General features: G+C 45.3%; 1 pseudogene; it reads left to right on the top strand.

Annotated features, from left to right (window-relative positions):
* Positions 1 to 12,112, top strand: part of LOC130021280 (uncharacterized) — a 108,060-nt pseudogene extending 95,948 nt beyond the window's left edge.
* The last annotated feature ends 6,788 nt before the right edge of the window (positions 12,113 to 18,900 follow it).

Below are 18,900 nucleotides of genomic sequence, written 5' to 3'. Positions count from 1 at the left end.
ATTCTTGTACTTTTTTTGGCCACGCCCAGTGGTGCTCAGGGGTTACTCTGCACTCAGGAATGTCTCCTGGCAGTTCTTGGGGAACCATGTGGAGTACCAGGGGTTGACCTCGCGGGTAAGGCAAGCACCCTACCCATTGTACTATCGCTCCTTTTCTATACTTCTGTGCCCGGCCATCTCTCTTGCCCTTTCCTCATGCTTCACAGACTTCCATGCATCCTTTATACAATTGGACCTCCAGGCCGGACTTTGGTTTTTCCATTTGATGGCATTTCTACAGGTAAAAGAAGTAGTTAAGTATTCACCTTCTATTTAAACACATCAGCATATTAAACATTTTGAAACACATATGGGAGACTAACAAGATTGTCAACCTTCCCTTTCATCATGTGAGAGCAGCCATACTTCGGTATTATCATGTTTTCAAAAAAGATAAAGTCATCCTAACTCTGAAATAATTACAAAGCACATACATTCATAAAAATAACAGCCCAAAAATAATAGTTCATAAAAAATAGACAAGGTATGCAGATTTTGTTTTGTTTTGTTTTTGCTCTTTGGGTTACACCCAGCGATGCTCAGGGGTTACTCCTGGCTCTGCACTCAGGAATTATTCCTGGCGGTGCTCGGGGATCATATGGGATGCTAAGAATCGAACCCGGGGTCGGCCGCATGCAAGGCAAATGCCCTACCCGCTGTGCTATCATTCCAGCCCCAAGATATGCAGATTAGTTTTGTTTGGAGGCCACATCTGGCAATGCTCAGAGGTTACTCCTGACAGTACTCAGGAAACCATATAGCATGCTGGGAGTCAAACCCAGGTCAGCTGCCTGCAAGCCAGGTCCGTTACCTGTTGTACTGTCTTTCATGCCACTATATGCATGTTTTTATGTATAAGGTTAGGGGAAATACAAATTTTTGAAGATGGAGAAAAACTGCAACTTAAAAATCAGAATTTACAGTTTTCTTTTGTATAAACTATCAAGAAAGCAAACCTGCAAACTGCCAAGAAATAATCCTTTTTTAAAAAATTACCTTTTTGGTTTTAGGGTCACTCTCAGGGCTCAGGGACTATTCCTAGTTCTGTGCTCAGGAGGTGCTTGGGGGCTGGGTGTGGTGCCAGGGATCAAGCTGGAGTCAATTGCATTTACATAAGTGTCTTACTTAACAAAACAGCTGTCTGTCCCCGCGAATATTTGTTTTTATTTTATTTGAGGGGGACCATATTTGGTGGTGCTCAGGATATATTCCCAGCCCAGTGCTTGGGGTCAGTCCCAGCAGTGCCAGGGTTTGAACCCAGATCATCAGCATGTCGATGTCGAGAATAGCTCCGACCCACAGAGTTAACTCTCCAGCCCAGGACCATGAATCTTTATGTTTAGAACAAAGCTCATTTTGTAGCCTTCCCTCACAAAGTAATTACTTTTTCTGTATTGTAAACCATAATGCCCCAAAGTGGAGAGAAAAAAGTAACTGCCTGCCATAGAGGCAGAGGGTGGGGTGAAGTGGGGTAGCGGGATGAAACCCGGAACATTGGTTGTGGGGAAAACTACACAGGTGGAGGGATGGGTGTTCGATCATCGTATGACTCAAACTCAATCATGAAAGCTTTATAACTACTTCATAGTGATTCAATTAAAAAATTTTTTTAAATAATTACTTCTTCTGTTTTAGTCTATTTTGTCTTTTTATTGTAGTTTAGATAACATTAGGGTCAGGTGAATGAGACCAGTTGTAGTTACTGGAGTTACTAGAGCTGTTACTGACTGGATTCCATGGGATGTCAAAAGACCGCGTGGCCGCCCACCTTCCAGATGGTCAGACTTCTTCGTCAAGATCATGAACGATCGGTTTGAGGCCCTTCATGTTCCCGGAGCGAACAGATGCCATTGGGCTACACTAGCACGCGACAGGGACAAATGGAGACGTTACTGGTGCCCGCTCGAGCAAATCGACGACTAACGGGAAGTTAAGTGATTAAGTGAAGTGATTAGATAACATTACTTGAATATGATTACCCTTTTTAAATTGGGGAGCCACACCCGGCAGTGCTCAGGAAGGACTCCTGTCCTTATACTCAGGATACTCAGGAATCACTCCTGATGGTGACCCAGGAGATGCGGGGGCAGGGAATGGAACCTTGCTGGGGTACATGCAAGGCAAGCCCCCCACCCACTGTGCTATCTCTCCCGCTCCTAAGGTTTATGGTTACAGTCAGTGAGCTGGCTGGCCGCTGACTCACCTGCTTCTGACTGGCTCTGCGCTCCACTGTGGGATTGTGTATGTGCCTCTAGCAGCGCTGGGGTCACCTTTTACTATGAAGTCATTCATTGTTTAAGTTCCGTTTTCTTTCTTCCCTTCCCTTTATTGCTGCTGTTTCGTCCCTGGGCAGTGCTTGCTGGGAGCCATGTTGCTGAGCAGGGGTCACTGGGATGTCCCCACACTCGTTGACTCGAACTTGATCTGCTTACATGTCTTCAAATATGGGGCATATACAATCATGGCTGTGTGGCAGCAGTGATACAGCATAATTTCCTGTAGTCTCAGGGGTCCCAGAGGTCACAGGACAGTTGCTCACAGCATGTTGGTAACTCTGAAGATCAAACTCTGGGTGTTCTGCTTGCAAAGCAGGCTCTTTTGCCACTGAGCCATCCCTCGAACCTCAGCTGGCTTCCTCTTTGGTTTTTTTTTTTTTTTTTGGTGGGGAGACCCACCCAGCAATTCTCAGGGTTTTCTCCTGACTCTGAACTCAGGAATTACTCCTGGCAGTATCATGGGACCCTATGGGATGCCAGGGACCCAACACAGATTGGACGGATGCAAGGCAAATGCCCTCCCTGCGGTACTCTCGCTCCACACCCCTGGGCTCCTCTGGAAGGTGGAGAAGGAATTTTGCTGGAAAATGAAGTTCACCAGCATCCCTGGCCTTGCTGTAGCTTCTTCTTTCTCCCCTTGCTGCTATCCAGGCTGCCTGGTCCCTGGACCCACCCACAGGTGCAGAGTCTCAAAGTTCTACCTCTGGATCAGGTGACCAGAAAGCTGTGGAGATTAGTCATTGTGCACAGCAGCTCCCAAGTAAATGTTGGTGGAATCAGGAATGAAGGACTTATGGTGGGTGGGGTCCATCAGCATCTCCTGAGATGGGGATAGGAGGTGGAGGGGCACCTGAGCTCCCCCGGTAGTCCATATCAGGCCTTACTGCAGGTCTATCCCCACTCTGTAGGGGTTGCCGTGAGAACGGAGCACAGGTCCCGGAGGGCAGGCACTAATACAGTGCAGTTATAGGGATTCTTTTCTGTTGCTTTCCAGAGAGAAGAATGAAGACTTTCTCAGAAACCCAAGGAGGAGGCCCCGGAGACGGGGAGTAACAGCAGATTGGCGGGTGATGTCTGAAGACTCAGTGCAGGGGAGGTCAGGGGAAGCCCTAGGGGCTGCATTGTCTTCTGGGTGGCCCTTTCCTCCTCCCACAAAAGCACAGAATCCAGAGCAAGGCCAGCCCCTGACCCCAGTCAAAGGTCCCACTGGGAAGGCACAAATGGACTAAAAACAATGTTTGTGTCTAAGAGCAAACAGCAAGCGACCTCTGTGGAGGGAAATCACCAGGCTTACTGAGTCTCTGAATGCCCCTGGGGACCAGCGGGGGAGCCTGTCGGGAGCAGCCCAGCTGCTGTCTCTCTGCCTCCTTTGTTTCTGCCCCATTCACTCCCTTCCCTCCATTTGAAATTAAACCCCATGGAGATTGTTGTCAAATCCCGTGAACTCCTTACAAAAGTGGGCTTTTATTCTGTTCCTGCCTCCCGCTGTGTAATGATGGGCAAGCCCCCAAAGCTCTTTGAGCATTCAGTTTGCCCATCAACAAAAGGTGACAATTGCTAGCACTGGCCGCCCACCTTCCCTGGAGGCCATGGCCTAAAGCACCAGCACATTGAGGACAGAGAAGTCGGCCGTTGCACCTTCTCCTCTTGACTGGCCTTCATCACCAGGGCGGGAAAGTCAGGTTCTGCCACTCCAATATGAGTGTTTGGGGAAAACATTGATTCAATAGAAAGGGCCCTGAAGGTTGGACTGGAGACCCGCTCTGGAATGATAGTTCCATGGAAATCTCTTCCCTTCCTCACTGGAAGACCCTGTGCCCTCCTCTCTCTTCAGTGGGGTGAGACTCTGCAGGCCTTCCTTTCTCTTTGCCTTTCTTCCCTGACCACCTGCCCTGGTCTTCCACTCTCTCCAACCTTTGTCTTTGCTAGATAAAGTAAGTAAAATCCCGCGAGTTGGGTTGTAAGCTCTATATGAAAAATAGGTGGGGGAGAGATTCTCTCTCTGTGCATATTTATTAACAAACTTCTCTATTCTTACCCTTTATCAGGATGTTTTTATGCTTTCTTCATTATTTGTCCAGGTTTTGAACAACCAAGAGGGTACAGGAGGACTTGGGGGTGTCCTGACAGCCATACTCCAAAAGGGATATGTGAAAAGGCAGGGAGGGGTATGGGAGGGGGGACGGCAGAGGAGATATAAGAACATTCCAAGGTGCTTTTAATCATTTCACCCAGTAAATCCTCCGTAGGATTTGACAAGGTGAAAACTGGATCTTTCAATGAAACCACATAGAACAAAGCCAGATTCTCATTCGCCCGTTGGCTGGAACTTTCTCTCCATTAAGTCCTACCAAAGTGAGAATGAGTCCACAGCAAACCTAGGGATTTTCCCCGCCAGCTCACCTCTTCTGAGTGTACTTGAGAAATAAGAAAAACAGTAGCCTGCCCGTGCTCGGGGTGCTGTGCCCAAATTTCAGATCCCCAATTCTGGAGAGATCAAGTCCACACATGATAGTGCAAAAGCAAAGGAACTTTATTACTAGTCCAACCCAGTGTCTCATCCAACACAGTGAAGTCTTGACAAGGACCCTGACTCCAAATCACAAGCAGTTTATATAGGGCTCAGAATTAAGAAGCAATTTATACTCTGGTCAATTTTTAGTACTGGCCCTCTTACAGTGGTGGTCAGCAATTAGGCAATGGTTAGCAACAGTTTCTAAGGAGGGTACAGTGATCCCCTCATGACTGGCCAGACCCAACTGCCCAATTCCTTATCTTGGCAAATTATTCAACTGGGAGTTTACCAGCAACTGCAAGTCCTGCTCTAGGGAAACAGAAACTGATGCCTAGCTGAGACTTAATGTTAGCTGCAGCTTGTCATGGCATCATTTACGCCCTCTTGGGGGACCCAAAATACAGGGTGCAGGAGATGAAGCCCAGGTTGGCTGTAGGCAAAACAAGTGTCCTACTCTCTGTATTATCTATCCACTCCCCAAATACATTTTCTTTTAAAATAAATTTTATTAGAAAAGAAATGCATGCTCACTATAAAAGTGAAAACATAAGGAAAAGTATAAAGAAGTAGATAATATCATCCAGAGAACCCACGATGAATATTTGGAGGCATTTCTTTCTGTTTATGTGGGGTTTTTTGTTTATTTTCTATCACAAAGAGAAAAAAATCACAACCTGATTGAGTACTCTTTTTTTTGATTGAGTACTCTTAAGTTTCTGCTAAACTTTTATTAATTTTAGACACGCTGCATTATGCATTCTCTCTAGATCTCAAAGAAGCATTTGCAAGAGTATAAAAGTGGTAAAAATATTTCCTTGAATGAATATAAATCTTATTTCAGTTTTTTTCACTATTCGGCAACAAATGGGTTTCTAATTTTCTTATCATTATAGATAATGAGGGGGGAAATGGTCACAAAGCATCCAAATCTGCATCCAAAAAAATGATTATTTGTGTGTAATAACTCCCTGAAAATGATACTACTAGATTTCTTACACACTTCCTACAATTTGTCTGTGATTTTACCATTTCACTTTGCTAAACTCATTTTCTTAAACAAAAGAAGCTTGTTAAATTAATAATTAATAGCTAAAAATGTGTGTGTGTGCGGTACTGGCAGAGGGACAAAGCCACGCGGGTTCCGGGGCCGAGACCTCCAAGCCTACTCAAATTGGAGTCGAGCATCTTCCACCCAGATCCTCCAAATTCCAGTAGGCGGGGGTCACACCCACCACCTGGCCCCCTGGCGCCGTGTAATCCCATCAGCGGCCAAGACTCAGAGACTATAAAATCCAGATCCCGGACGAGAACAGTGCAGTCTTTGCCCCCGCGCCTGGGTGTCCCTCGCCGGGACCCCTTGGAGGGGAGCGGGTCGAGCTTTCCTCCCCGCCCCGACCGGGGCTCCGGCAGCTGAAGACCTCCAGAACCAGCCACCACCATGCTGAGACCACTCTCCGCACACATGAAGGTACTGGCAGAGGGACAAATCCACGCGGGTTCCGGGGCCGAGACCTCCAAGCCTACTCGAATTGGAGTCGAGCATCTTCCACCCAGATCCTCCAAATTCCAGTAGGCGGGGGTCACACCCACCACCTGGCCCCCTGGCGCCGTGTAATCCCATCAGCGGCCAAGACTCAGAGACTATAAAATCCAGATCCCGGAACCGCCGCGGCCGAATTTGGACAAACTTGCAGGCTATCGAATGTAGCCTGCCCACAGGGCAGAGTCTGGCAAACTCCCCGTGGCGTACCAAATATGCCAAATACCAGTAACAATGATGGGTCTCATTCTCCTAAAGAGCCGTGAACATAATCTCAGGGCTAGGATGAAAGAGACGTTACTGGGGCCTGCTCGAGGCAATCGACGATTAACAGGATGATGAAAAAAAAAAAAAAGCTAAAAATAGTATTGGCATTCTCTGTAGTGACTGATAGGATCAAAACGCAAAAGATATTGGTTGGCTGGAACAGTCGCTCAGCTGTTAGGAATGAAAATTCTCAGGATAATGATCTGGCATCTAAGTCCACAGACTCTGAGGGCCGATGTACTGACAGAGGCTGCACAACTGAACCAGGAGGAGCGACAGGAGTCAAAATCTACTCCCTTTTGGGTGCTGGCAACAGTGTCTAGAGCCAGAGGGTGCAAGTTCCGCTCTGCGCTGTGAGCTGCCCGACCCCACACACAAGGTCCACGTCCAGAGGAAAGGGGGAATAGGCACACTGGTGCCTATGTGCCCTCTTCTCTGCAGGGACCCCGTCATCACGCCTAGGTTGCAGGACACCCCGGGCATGCGCAGGACTCTCCAGGAAGAGGACACTTGCAGAAATGAGAGCTGTGGAGACTGTGTTCTGGGAGCAGGCACTCCTCGCCCCCTGTGCCGGCAAATGCTTGATGGAGCTGCCCGTGTTAAATTCGTCTGTGGATTCTGTAAGGCATCTCAGGGAAAGCTAACTCGCGGCCCGTTTCAGGAACCGGCAAGAGAAAAGACCCTTAACTAAGAGGACAGAAACAATGTTGCAACTACCAGAGTGTTTACTCTGGAGTGAAAAGACCGACAGGCGACAGGAGAGCTGTAGACAAATATTTGAAGGTCTTTCTGGCCAGGGAGAAGCAAAAGCTGATGGCTCCAAGAGACCCTGAAAGATTGAGTGTATGGTGCGAATGAGAGAGAGAGAGAGAGAGAGAGAGAGAGAGAGAGAGAGAGAGAGAGAGAGAGAGAGGAGGCTTTTGTCGAGCTGTTTAGGTGTTTAGGGTTGGACATTACTCCTTTCAGAGCTTTGCTCTCATCAGGAAAACCCACCTTAAACGCTTCCCTCTCCTGCTAAATTCATTCTTTCAATCTAAGGTTCTTGGGTGGCTGTTCCTAGGAGGTCTGCTGCCCTCTGATGGATAAAAACGGAAACACAAACTCTCAAGACACTTCTGAAAATGTATAAAGTCTATTGAGTTTGTAGTTCTTGATTAAATTTAACTCAACTCAAAATTTTTTACACTTCGAAAAAATAAGCCAAATGATTTAGTGAATTTTTTGCCTTCTTAGTGCTTTGGTTCTTCTCATCTGTAGTGTTGGGAGGACTGACACAATTCTTTTTTAATTGAATCACCGTGAGAAAGAGAATTAAAGCTATTCATGATGGGGTTTCAGACATACAATGTTCCAACACCCATCCCTCCACCAGTGTAATTTCTCAGCACCAATGTTCATGTTTTTTCTCCCACCCATCCCCAACTCCCCTATCCCCGGCCTGCCTCTATGGCAGGCACTTTTCTCTCTGTCTCTCTCTGTCTCTCTATCTCTGTCCCTGTCTCTGTCTCTCTTTTCTCTGTCCCTGTCTCTCTCTGTCTCTCTGTCTCTGTCTCTGTCTGCCTGTCTCTCTCTCCTTTGGGGCCTTATGATTTGCAATACAGATACTGAAAAGTTTCCATGTACAACCCTTTACCTACTTTCAAAACTCAGTTCTTGTCCAGAGTGATCATTTCCAAATAGTATGTGACTAATATCCAAGGGAAAACAGGGCCAGGAGGACTGGTGAATGGTTGGAAATTACCAGAAGTGTGTGGGGGATGGAGGGTAGTAAGTTAAATCTGACACAATTCTTGGACCCACACTCAGTACCAACAACAGTGCCCTTCCCACATTCAAAACACCCTTGACAATTCATAGATCTGAATAGCTTCTGAAGGAGAGAATACCCAGACCAATGCCTAATCCTGTTTGCGCAACTGGAAAAAGAACAGCGCCCTCTCTTGTTCAAGGACTTTCGGGACTTTATAGTCTAATTTCCTGTTTTTGTTGAGGGGAAACCGGAGTTAAAAAGGAACCAACTCAGGATTTTGCTTCGTCTTCCTGTTCATCTAATACATATAACCAGAGATTTACTCATGGATGAATGAACTTAATACATAGAGCATTAAAGATTTTTTTGTTTCTGTTGTAAGCAAACAGATTTTATACGTATATCATCATACTAAAAAGAAATTTTCACAAGGGTTTATGTCATTTGGTATTAAATGGGAACTTCTTGTACTAAAGAACACTAGTGGTTGTAATCAATCTATGAGCTGTTGAAATGTAATACCACTGCCAATTATTCCATGACCTACTTCTTAATATGACAATAAATGTCAGAAATTCTGGGGAGGGGGGATGAGTCACATCAAAGGGACTAGAGTGATAATACAGCAGATTGAGATCCTGCCTTGCGTGCAGACAACCTAGTTCAATCTCCCGCATCCCCAGACAGGCCAGGAGTGATCCCTGAGCAGAAACAAACAAAACAAAACAAAGAAGGCACATCCCAGAACATAAATGATATTTTAACTGCATCCCTACTGACATTCTTTACAAGTATGGAAGAGTAAATACCCAACCTCCATCTGCAGTAGACTTATGAGAATTATTTCTCAAGAGACAAAACCATTAATAAAGCAATTTTTTTTCTGGATCACACCCAGCAATGTTCAGGGGTACTCAGGTTTTAACTAAGGTTACTCAGTAACTCAGGTGACTCAGGGGCACTCAGGAATTACTCCTGGTGGTGCTGGGGAACCATATGGAATGACAAGGATCAAACCTGGATTGGCTGCGTGTAAGGCAAATACCCTACCCACTGTACTAATGCTTCAGCCCCCTAATAAAGCAATTTTATGATAACACGTAATTCAGGTTTATAAGCCCAGCCCCTTACTTGAGAGGAAATTTTTGGAGAATTTTGAGAGGACTCTGAAGTTTTCTAAATAGAGGATATATATGCAATTAAAAACATTTTCAGGAACTGTGATTTACAAAGTCAATCATAGTTGACTTTCAGGCACACAGTTTTCTTTTCAATACCAATCCCATCACCAGTGCCAACTTCCTTCACCAGTGTGCCCTGTTTCCCTCCTGCCCCCTGGCTTCTCTCCCTGACAGGTACATTGTTAGTTTGGTCCTTGTGGTTTGCATATGTTGCTTTCAGTGTGGCTATTCTGTGGTTCAGATATGCAATATATCACAGCTCTATATCCCCAGTGTGTTGCAGGGCCCAGATAACGCTGAAAGGCCCTATGTGCTTCTTGGGGTAAAGCATGTCAGTTCTGGTTCTTGTTGGGCACTGATTAAAGGATGCTGCAAGAACACATATTAAACTGAAGTGACTCCCAGGCCCCTCTCTCCCAGCCCACCTCTTGCCTTCCTTCAGAATGAGCCCTGGTGGGCACTGGGTTCCAAATGTGGAGCTTTTGTTACCAGTTAGAGAGGCTACAGGGATAAGGGAAATGAGTGCCTTCTCAACCCTGAGTGGGTGGTACCCTCAAATTCCTTGGTTGCTGAGTGCCCTCTTGCCCCTGGATAGGTGGGTGCCCGCTTGCCCCTGGGAGGGTGAGTGCCTGCTTGTACCTGGACCTGGGCTTGGCAGCCCCACAAAGCATGTGTCAGGCCTCATCCAATCTGCATGTCCTTAGGAATTGATCCCCGCTCCTGAGACCCAGGGCAGCTGTGGGGCTCAGGTCCGTTTGTGGCTGGACATTTGGGGTATTCCCAGATCTTGGCTACTGTCCTGAATGCTACACAGGCCATAAGTGTACGTATCTTTTTGAGCCTATATTTTTGTGTTTTGGAGATAGAGTCCAAGAAGTAGAATCATTGGGTCTAAAGAGAGCTTTCTCAATACCTTTTGAAATCTCCTTCCAGGACGCAGAACCAGAGACATCCCCACCAATAGTGAATAAAGATTTCTTTTTGGTGAAAAAGAAAACACCGATTGTTTCCCATTTTTCGGATGAATGTTATTCTCACTGATAGGATATGATATCTCATTATTGCTTTGATTTTTATTTATCTTATAAGTGACAGTGAGCACTTTTTCACAGGCCAACTAGCCTATATCTTCTTTAGGGAAGTTATCTGTTCATCTCCTCTCCCCCTTTTTCATGGGGTTATTGATATTTTTGTTGATATTTGCAAAAGCTTTATATAATTTGTATATAATCCCTTCATCTGGTATACTGTATGCAAATATTGCTTCCCATTCAGTAGGAGCATTTTATTTTTCAGACGTTTATAGTTGGAGCTACCTGCTTTTCTTAAGGGAACCAACAGAGGGCACCATCATCCAACAATATTAACTTATTTCACAGATCACAGATCATCCTGTTATTCGTCGATTGCCTCGAGCAGGCCCCAGTAAGGTCTCCTTCATCCTGGCCCTGAGGTTATATTCAAGGGTCTTTAAGAGAATGAGACCCATCATTGTTACTGGTATTTGGCATATTGGGTGCGCCATGGGGAGTTTGCCAGACTCTGCCGTGTGGGCAGGCTACATTTGGTAGCCTGCCAGTTTGTCAAAGTAGGAATGAGATAAAGTACTCATAAAAATTAGATATTCATCCTTGAAGAATTATTAAAGGGCACATTCTTAGGGTCTGTTTTTGCTACACCTGTCAGTGCTCAGAGCTTACTCCTGGCTCCGTGCTCAAGGATCACTCCTGGCAGGGCTCAGGGGCCAATGTGGTACCAGGGAAAGAATCCAAGTTAGCTGCATGCCAAGGCGAGTGTCTTCTGTGCTGTCCTATCTCTTTGGTCACTATTCTAGAGAACATTTATTACCATGTGAAAGAGGGCATAAAAAAAGTCTTGCAATGGTATTTTAAGCCACATGAAATGTATTTGCATTTTTATACTATTAGCAATTAAGGCCTTTGATCACCAAGGAATTCATCATGGAGAGTGTGCACGAAGCAGTTGCCTCCACCAGTGGCACTCTGAATGATGCCGACGACCCCAGTACCAGCATCGGAGCCTACCACTACATGTTGGAGTCCAACATGGGGAAGACCATGCTGGAGTTTCAGGAGCTGATGACCGTCTTCCAGCTCTTGCACTGAAATGGAAGCCTCAAGGCACTTCGTGAAACTAGGTGCTCCCGCAACAGGAAGTCATCTCCTACTACTCCCAGTACTCGCTGAATGAGAAGATGCGGAGCCACATGGCCCTGGACTGGATCATGCGGAAGCGCGAGGTCCCGGGAACGCTCTCTGAGGAGCTGCGGATGGCCCTGCGGGAGCTGGAGCAGGCCAGGAAGGCCGGGCAGGAACTCCGGTTTTACAAAGAGAAGAAAGAGATCCTGAGCTTAGCCCTGACGCAGATCTACAGTGAACCCGACGCCTCCTCCCCCAGTGACGACCAGCTGAGCCTCACAGCCTTGTGTGGCTACCCCTAGGGGGCTGTCCCAGCTGGCACCTAAAAACGTGCGGGGACATACAAACAGACACACAGACTCACAGACAGAGACACACGGATACACACGGGGACACACATAGAGAGACACATGGATGCACACACAGACACATACGAGGACATAGAGACACAGACATACATGGGCATGTACAGATACACATGGACAAACATAGTCATACACAAACACACAGACACATAGTGACTCAGACACACAGTTTCGCAGAGAGACACACAGACATACACAGACACACAGTCACACAGAGACACACAGACATGATAGGGGACACACAGACACACGTGAACCCAGACACACACACAGTCACATGGAGAAATACACAGACACATGGACACACACAGACACACATGGACACACACGGGGACTACAGACAAACACAGTCACACAGAGACATACAGACATTAACTTATTTATTTAGTTATATTGGTTTATTTAATCACTGTGGAAAAGTTACAAAGCTTTCAGGTTTAAGTCTGGTCATACAATGATCAAACGCCTTTCCCTTCACCAGTACTTATTTTTCACCACCAAGAATCCCAATATACCCCCCTCCCACTCCTCCCAAGCTTGTGAGGCAGATGACTTCTACCTAACTCTCTCTCTACTTTGATTACATTCATTATTTCGACAAAAGATGCACCATTATTGTTTAGAGTTTCCACTTAACAATCAGAACTGCTGAAAAGGCATTGTGAAATAATTTGTTTTCTATAGCTGGTTCTGAGAACCATATGATGTCAATAGCGGCTGCATGATTTTGGATTTCTGATATTTTATGAATTAAATCTGGAGGGATTTCTGCCAAGAGCCAGAATAATTACGAGATTGGTTTCTGTGCCATGACTGTGCCGGAGAGCTGCTCATGGGGGGCAACTCGTGACCTCGGTAGGGTGTGAAGGACGAGCCAGTACCGCCCCCCCCCTTCCCATGAGAATGCAGTTGCCCCATCACTGCCAGCTCATACCTGGCTTTCCAATAAGCTCTGAGGTGGTGGCCACCTTGCTGCTGGGGGGGTGGGGGGAGGCGGAAGGGAGGCATGGTGCAGTAGTTTAACGCATAGTCCATTCACTTTTCTGCCGCAAGCTGCCAGGCTCTGCATTAAGTCCTTGTGCCTCTGAAGTCATGGCCATGCCGGAGAGCCGCTCATGGAGGGCAACTCCAACAATATTAACTTTTGAGCCCTGCCAAATCTTTCTGCAATTGGGCTTTTTTGGGCTCTAGTTTATGAGAACCCATCTTGAGAACTCATCTTTTTTGGTAACCTCAGTCTTCATCATCTAACCTCCCTCCCTACTCCCCCCACACACACACGCACGTGGACACACACACACACACACACTTCTGTTAAGTTGTAGTTGTTTACAATAGGACTTTTTCTAAACATGCTGTATGGTAGAAAAATTCAACATTTCAGTTGAATCCAAAGAACCCCCTGAGGTGACAGCTTGCCTGATCTTATTGTTGCACATGATATGTTCTTGAATCTTGTGTGTAGGAGAGCAGTTATACAAACACCTCAGAGCACAGAAGGAGTTTGGATAGTGTACAACCGATGAGAATTGCACACCCTAAAGACCATACGCACAGAGTTGCATATACTTTTCTCCCGGAAGGGAGCATAACACAACACACGCCATAACCATGCTGCCGGACCCTATGCCAAGCTGTTTCATTCAGGGTGCCCCAAGGGGAGCGGGTGAAACCCCTCCCCAACCCAAGGACCCAACCATAGCAGCTGAAAACTTCTAGAACTCAACTACCACCATGCTCAAGATCGCTCCCCACACGCTCGGGCCAAGCTCTACCCATGAGTGAACTTATTCCTGAGCACTTCATACCACACAGCTTACCCATACTCCAAGAGTACTGCACCACATTTGATGAGGTTCAAATTAGGAGGCAACCAATCTTAGAGGGAAATATATTTTTTACAGATATATACATATATATACACACATCTATACATATATATACACACACACACACACACACAAGTTCAACCTGTAACAACATGCTAGTGATCTCTTATAGAAGGGCTTAATGGCTCCTGGGTGAAATACAACAATCTTCACACTCTTCTCTAAGGAAACTTTTTGGTAGTATTTTCAGTGGTTTTTCATAACAAACAATACAAAATAAATTATCGTGATTCTGTTTTGGGGCAGGGGTTGGCATTCAGGATGGAAACATCTGAAATATGGTGGTGGGATTGGTGTTTGAATATTAAATGTAATCAAATATTGTGAACTACTTTATAAAATAAAGTTTAAATTTTTTTAAAAGACCACACACACACACACACACACACACACACACACACAGGTTTTTATTCAATTGGTCAAAACGGGCAGGAACTTTAGTTCAAACTATCTCAGCAGGTCTGCCTGCCATGAGAGGGAGTGAGGTTATACCTATAAATCTCTGTAAATGATAGATGATGTGCTGAGAAAGTCACTTTACTGACTGTGTAGAGTGGGCTGCACCAAATAATGTTGAACCGTTTCTACAATTTTTTTTAGCTCAGTTAACTGAATTGACTCTTTGTTAGAAGATCATATAAATACAGGGATAAAGTCAACAAATACATTGACCAAACACGGCCTGTTTTCCCTCGGATTTCCTGGAAGCCTCCTGATTGGGTTTTCGCCCGGGTTTCCTCTAGAAACTGTTCACAGCAGCCTTACCCTGGCTGAGAGCAGCATTTCTGCCAAGATTCCAGGTTCCAGGTGCAATATGGTTCAAGAAACTGTGAGGTGTGTGTGTGTGTGTGTGTGTGTGTGTGTGTGTGTGTGTGTGTGAGCAATGGGGTCTCTTCTGCCTGGAATCCCTCATTTCTTTTATTGCGCTATCCTGAGTTTCAGAAGTCACTGCACTGGGCCTGGCTCTCGGTCCAGGGGGGGCTACACTTCGCTGTCAGAGGTGTGATCCTCACTGTCTCCAGCTTTCTCTGCTTCTAAGACCCTCACCCCTGGGTAGATCAGGACCTTGTTGGAGTGTGGGGCGTGGTTCTCAGGGTGCCCTACTCCACTCTGGATGTGTGAGCAAACTCCCCACACTACTTAGACTTTGTAGATTCTCCAGGCTCTGAGAAAGATTCAGATATTTGCAAAGTGAAGCCTTTGTGCAGTGGGAAGGGAGTGCTCCGTGGTCAGAGGGGCATTTGGTGCTTGGGACACTGGAAGCCAGAGGAGTGGAGTTGGGGCTGGGTTAGAGAAAAAGCCTAGGGGAGGCGGTGGGCCTGAGGAGGCAGAGGGGCGGCCACAGGTAGCGGAAGGCAGACTCTCCACCTCACCAGAAACCCAGCTCTGCCTTGTGGGTGTGGGCGCCTGGGTGAGCTCAGACGCTGGGCCTGATGTCAGTGGGCCCCAGGGGTGGCTCATATGAAGTAGGGAGAAGAAAGACGGTCACCTTCTCCCCATCCGCCTCTGCTACCCAGGACCCAGGATTACTGGGTTCCTGTCTCGCCTCACAGAAATGAATTTCAGAAGAAGACAAGCAGTGAAGTAAAACAGATTTTTTTTGGTGGTTTTGAAGAGAAGGAGGAAGAGAAAGTGGGAGAGAATTGTTAGGGCGCAGATCGTGATCTCCCTTTAACGACAAAGAGACTCCAGAGACTGCAAACAGCAAGCAAGGTTTATTGTAAGACTGGCTAGCCAGGGTCAAGCCGCCTACACAGACACGCAGGTCAGTTAGGTGAGGCAAGACCCCGAACTTCTTCAAAGGGGATCTTATATAGGCCTTCACTGGCCGTTACAGCAAAGCCCGCGCATTTCATAGCCAATAGATTTGTAACAACATATGCTTTCTTAACCAATCCATTTAACGGTACATCACTCCTTAGCCTATAGATTCAAAGATCAGCATTTACGTACATAGGCATTGTGACTAGTGGGCATCAGGTAACTGGGACATTTGGTTATCACCTGGCTTCCTTTGATTCTCAGGCCTGCATTCCGGAGGTGAATAAGGGAAGAGTTCCTAAGGGAGGTAACAGATAAGGAGGGCCCAACAAATGGTTCCCGACTTTACGTTCCAACAGGGAAAAGTTTCATTCTAAAGCTCTGCTAGGGAGGGGGCAGGAAAAGGAAAGTTACTAATTTATAGAGTTTTAACTCTGGATTCTCCCTCAGGGTCCCTAGGGACCTAACATTCCTCCCTTTCTCTACTTCATATTGAGGAATCTTCCTCAGTGGGTTCTTCATACAGAGGAGTAATTTCCTCAGTGGGCAAAGTCCAGTATTGTTACCCAGAATTAGGAGGATTTTCAAGACTCAAACCAATTCTCCCAGGCCTCCCTTTCTCTCCGACGTTGTTCAAGGCCTTCCTGTAGCTTGACCATGGAGTCTCTGACAACCTCAGTGTGGTCTGCGTAGAAACCGCATCCCTCCACCAGATCAGTGCAGAACCCTCTGTTCTTGAGGAACAACAGGTTGAAGGTCGAGTCCTCTCAGGTTTTGGGAAGACTATCTCGGGCAGGGATGTTAGAGATTTTTCCATGCAGTCTTAAAAAGAGTTAAAGCAACAGAAACCAAAGCAACATTGGCCAATTCACACATTTACCCAATCATCTCTGTAGAATTAGAATCTGATTCTTACAAAAAGAAAGTTACAGAAACATGGTTTTCTCTCCACCTTCATTTTAAAACTTTGCAAGATAGCTTAACAAACCTGGCTTGTTCTTTTGCATAAACACAGTAAGATTAGAGAACTCTCCATTTGGGATACCCCATTATTTACTGAGAAGTCCTGGGAATTGGCTAAAGACAGGAGACACACCAAAAGTGGCATTAATCTTATCTGGTACGTCAGAGCTACCCAGGCCTGGCCAGATGATGTCCCGCGATGAACTGGATGGATGTCCTTGAGCCTTCAAGTTGCGCTGGATACGGCTTTGGGCCTCATTTTCCACAGAGATGCCCCGGCAGAAAGGAGTCCATCCCATCCCTTCTTCAGGGGTGGGAGAAATCCAGGTTTCCAGGTTTTTCCTTGACACTGAGAGTAGGCCCAGACTGAGTTAGTCATTGCAGAGTCCTAGATTCCTCATTCTCTATAGCAGTGATAATTTCCAGTCTTTTCTTGAGCCGGCCTGCCTCTAGGGTCACCCTGAGGTTTATAGGGTACTTGAAACAGTACCTGTTAAGTCCCTGCTCCTGTCATTTAGACAGATCCCCTGACTGTTTCCCTGAAAGAGGGCTTTGGGGTCCCATGGCTGGTTTTTCCTGTCTGCATGAGGGGTAGACCCTATTACAGAGAGGAAAGACTTATCTGTATTTATGCAAACCAACATAGAGCCATGAAACATCAAAAACATACTGAAGGTGCAAAAGAAGAGAAAAGCAAGCTTTTCACCTTACTCACGGTGAGGTGTAATACACCCATTTGCTGTGGGTCCTAGTCAAAATAAGCTTAAATCTGTAGCGATAAAGGGTACAATTTAGCAGCATTTTAAAATCTTGACTAACCATTTAACATCATTTTTAAACCTTGACTTCCCATTTTCTAAGAGCACTGTACCAGGAGTCTGGACAATCTGTCTTTTCAATAAGAGCTTACCAAAAATGCACCAGAACAATTCTTCAGGTGTCATTTAAAGTTTCTTATAACAATACAGTTTGATCAGTTCCTTTTCTTAAAACACAACCTCAAACCCTCTGCACATTCCTTAACATTCATTCTGTCCTGTAACTTTCCTTCATCTCATTTCAAAACCATCTTCACTTTAACAGGATCCCTTTCCTTTTTCCCACTGACGATATCTCCATCCATTATCTTTCTGACTTATGACATACATCTATAGTAGTACAATGTACAATGTGATCTCCCAAATTTAGACACAAGTTACCAACCATCTCACTTAACATGACAAAGCTGTATTCTGCAGTGCTACTTCAAAAGCATTAGATCAGTTCTATAGATATTCAAAAAGCCTTAAAAATGCTCACAATTAAAGCTCTTACAAGGTATATCCACTGGGCAAAAGATCACTTTACATTAGAAATTCACCAGGAGACATCTTAAAATTCTGATTTACAGGAAAACACAAATACAAAAGATTAAAACACTCATAGATTATCATGAAACAGAAAGCATTTCACACTTAGGTACAAAGTTCTCAGGTTAGGACTAGGTTGATAACTGGAGACAAAGCTTGGCATGAAATAAAATTATCAAAATAATAGCATGTACTTTCAAGCACTAGACAGGCTGATTAACAACATAGTTAGTAAAATTTCCCACATTTTCCATGCAATTCTCCATTCTCAGAAACTATTACAGAAGGCTGACATCTGAAGTGAACCCATTTTATAACTCTTAGTAGTTCTAGAAATTTTAGTTACCAAGAGTCTCAGAGATCATATAGAACACTGGTAGGACAAACTTTGCAATCAATTTTATAACTCTAGAAACTCAAGTTTAAACTAAACCATTACTTTTTGAACCTGTTTTCATGCATCATAGTTATTTTAACTCCTTCTAGGTCAAATATTCTAATCCAATGCAGATACAAATATGTACATTAACATAACAGCATAAGACCTATAAACAATCAATTTTTATAAAACATGATAAAACTTTCTTTGCCTTAATTTCAATAGTTCTTGTACCTTAATTATTTAAAATCATGAGTTCTCTATACCAGACTTTTTTTTTTTTTAGACTTACAATTTTTTTTTTTTATTAGTGAAACACCATGAGGTACAGTTGTAGATTTACAAATTTTTGTGCTTGGATCTCGGTCATACCACGATCAAATACCCATCCCTCCACCAGTGCCCATTTTCCACCACCAGGATAATATCCCTCCCCCCCCATCCTCCCATCCCCCCATCCCCCCCTG

The sequence above is a fragment of the Sorex fumeus genome, unplaced genomic scaffold (assembly GCF_029834395.1).
Source record: "Sorex fumeus unplaced genomic scaffold, SorFum_2.1 ptg000015l, whole genome shotgun sequence".
Lineage (NCBI taxonomy): Eukaryota > Metazoa > Chordata > Mammalia > Eulipotyphla > Soricidae > Sorex > Sorex fumeus.
This window is presented reverse-complemented; position numbering and strand designations above follow the sequence as displayed.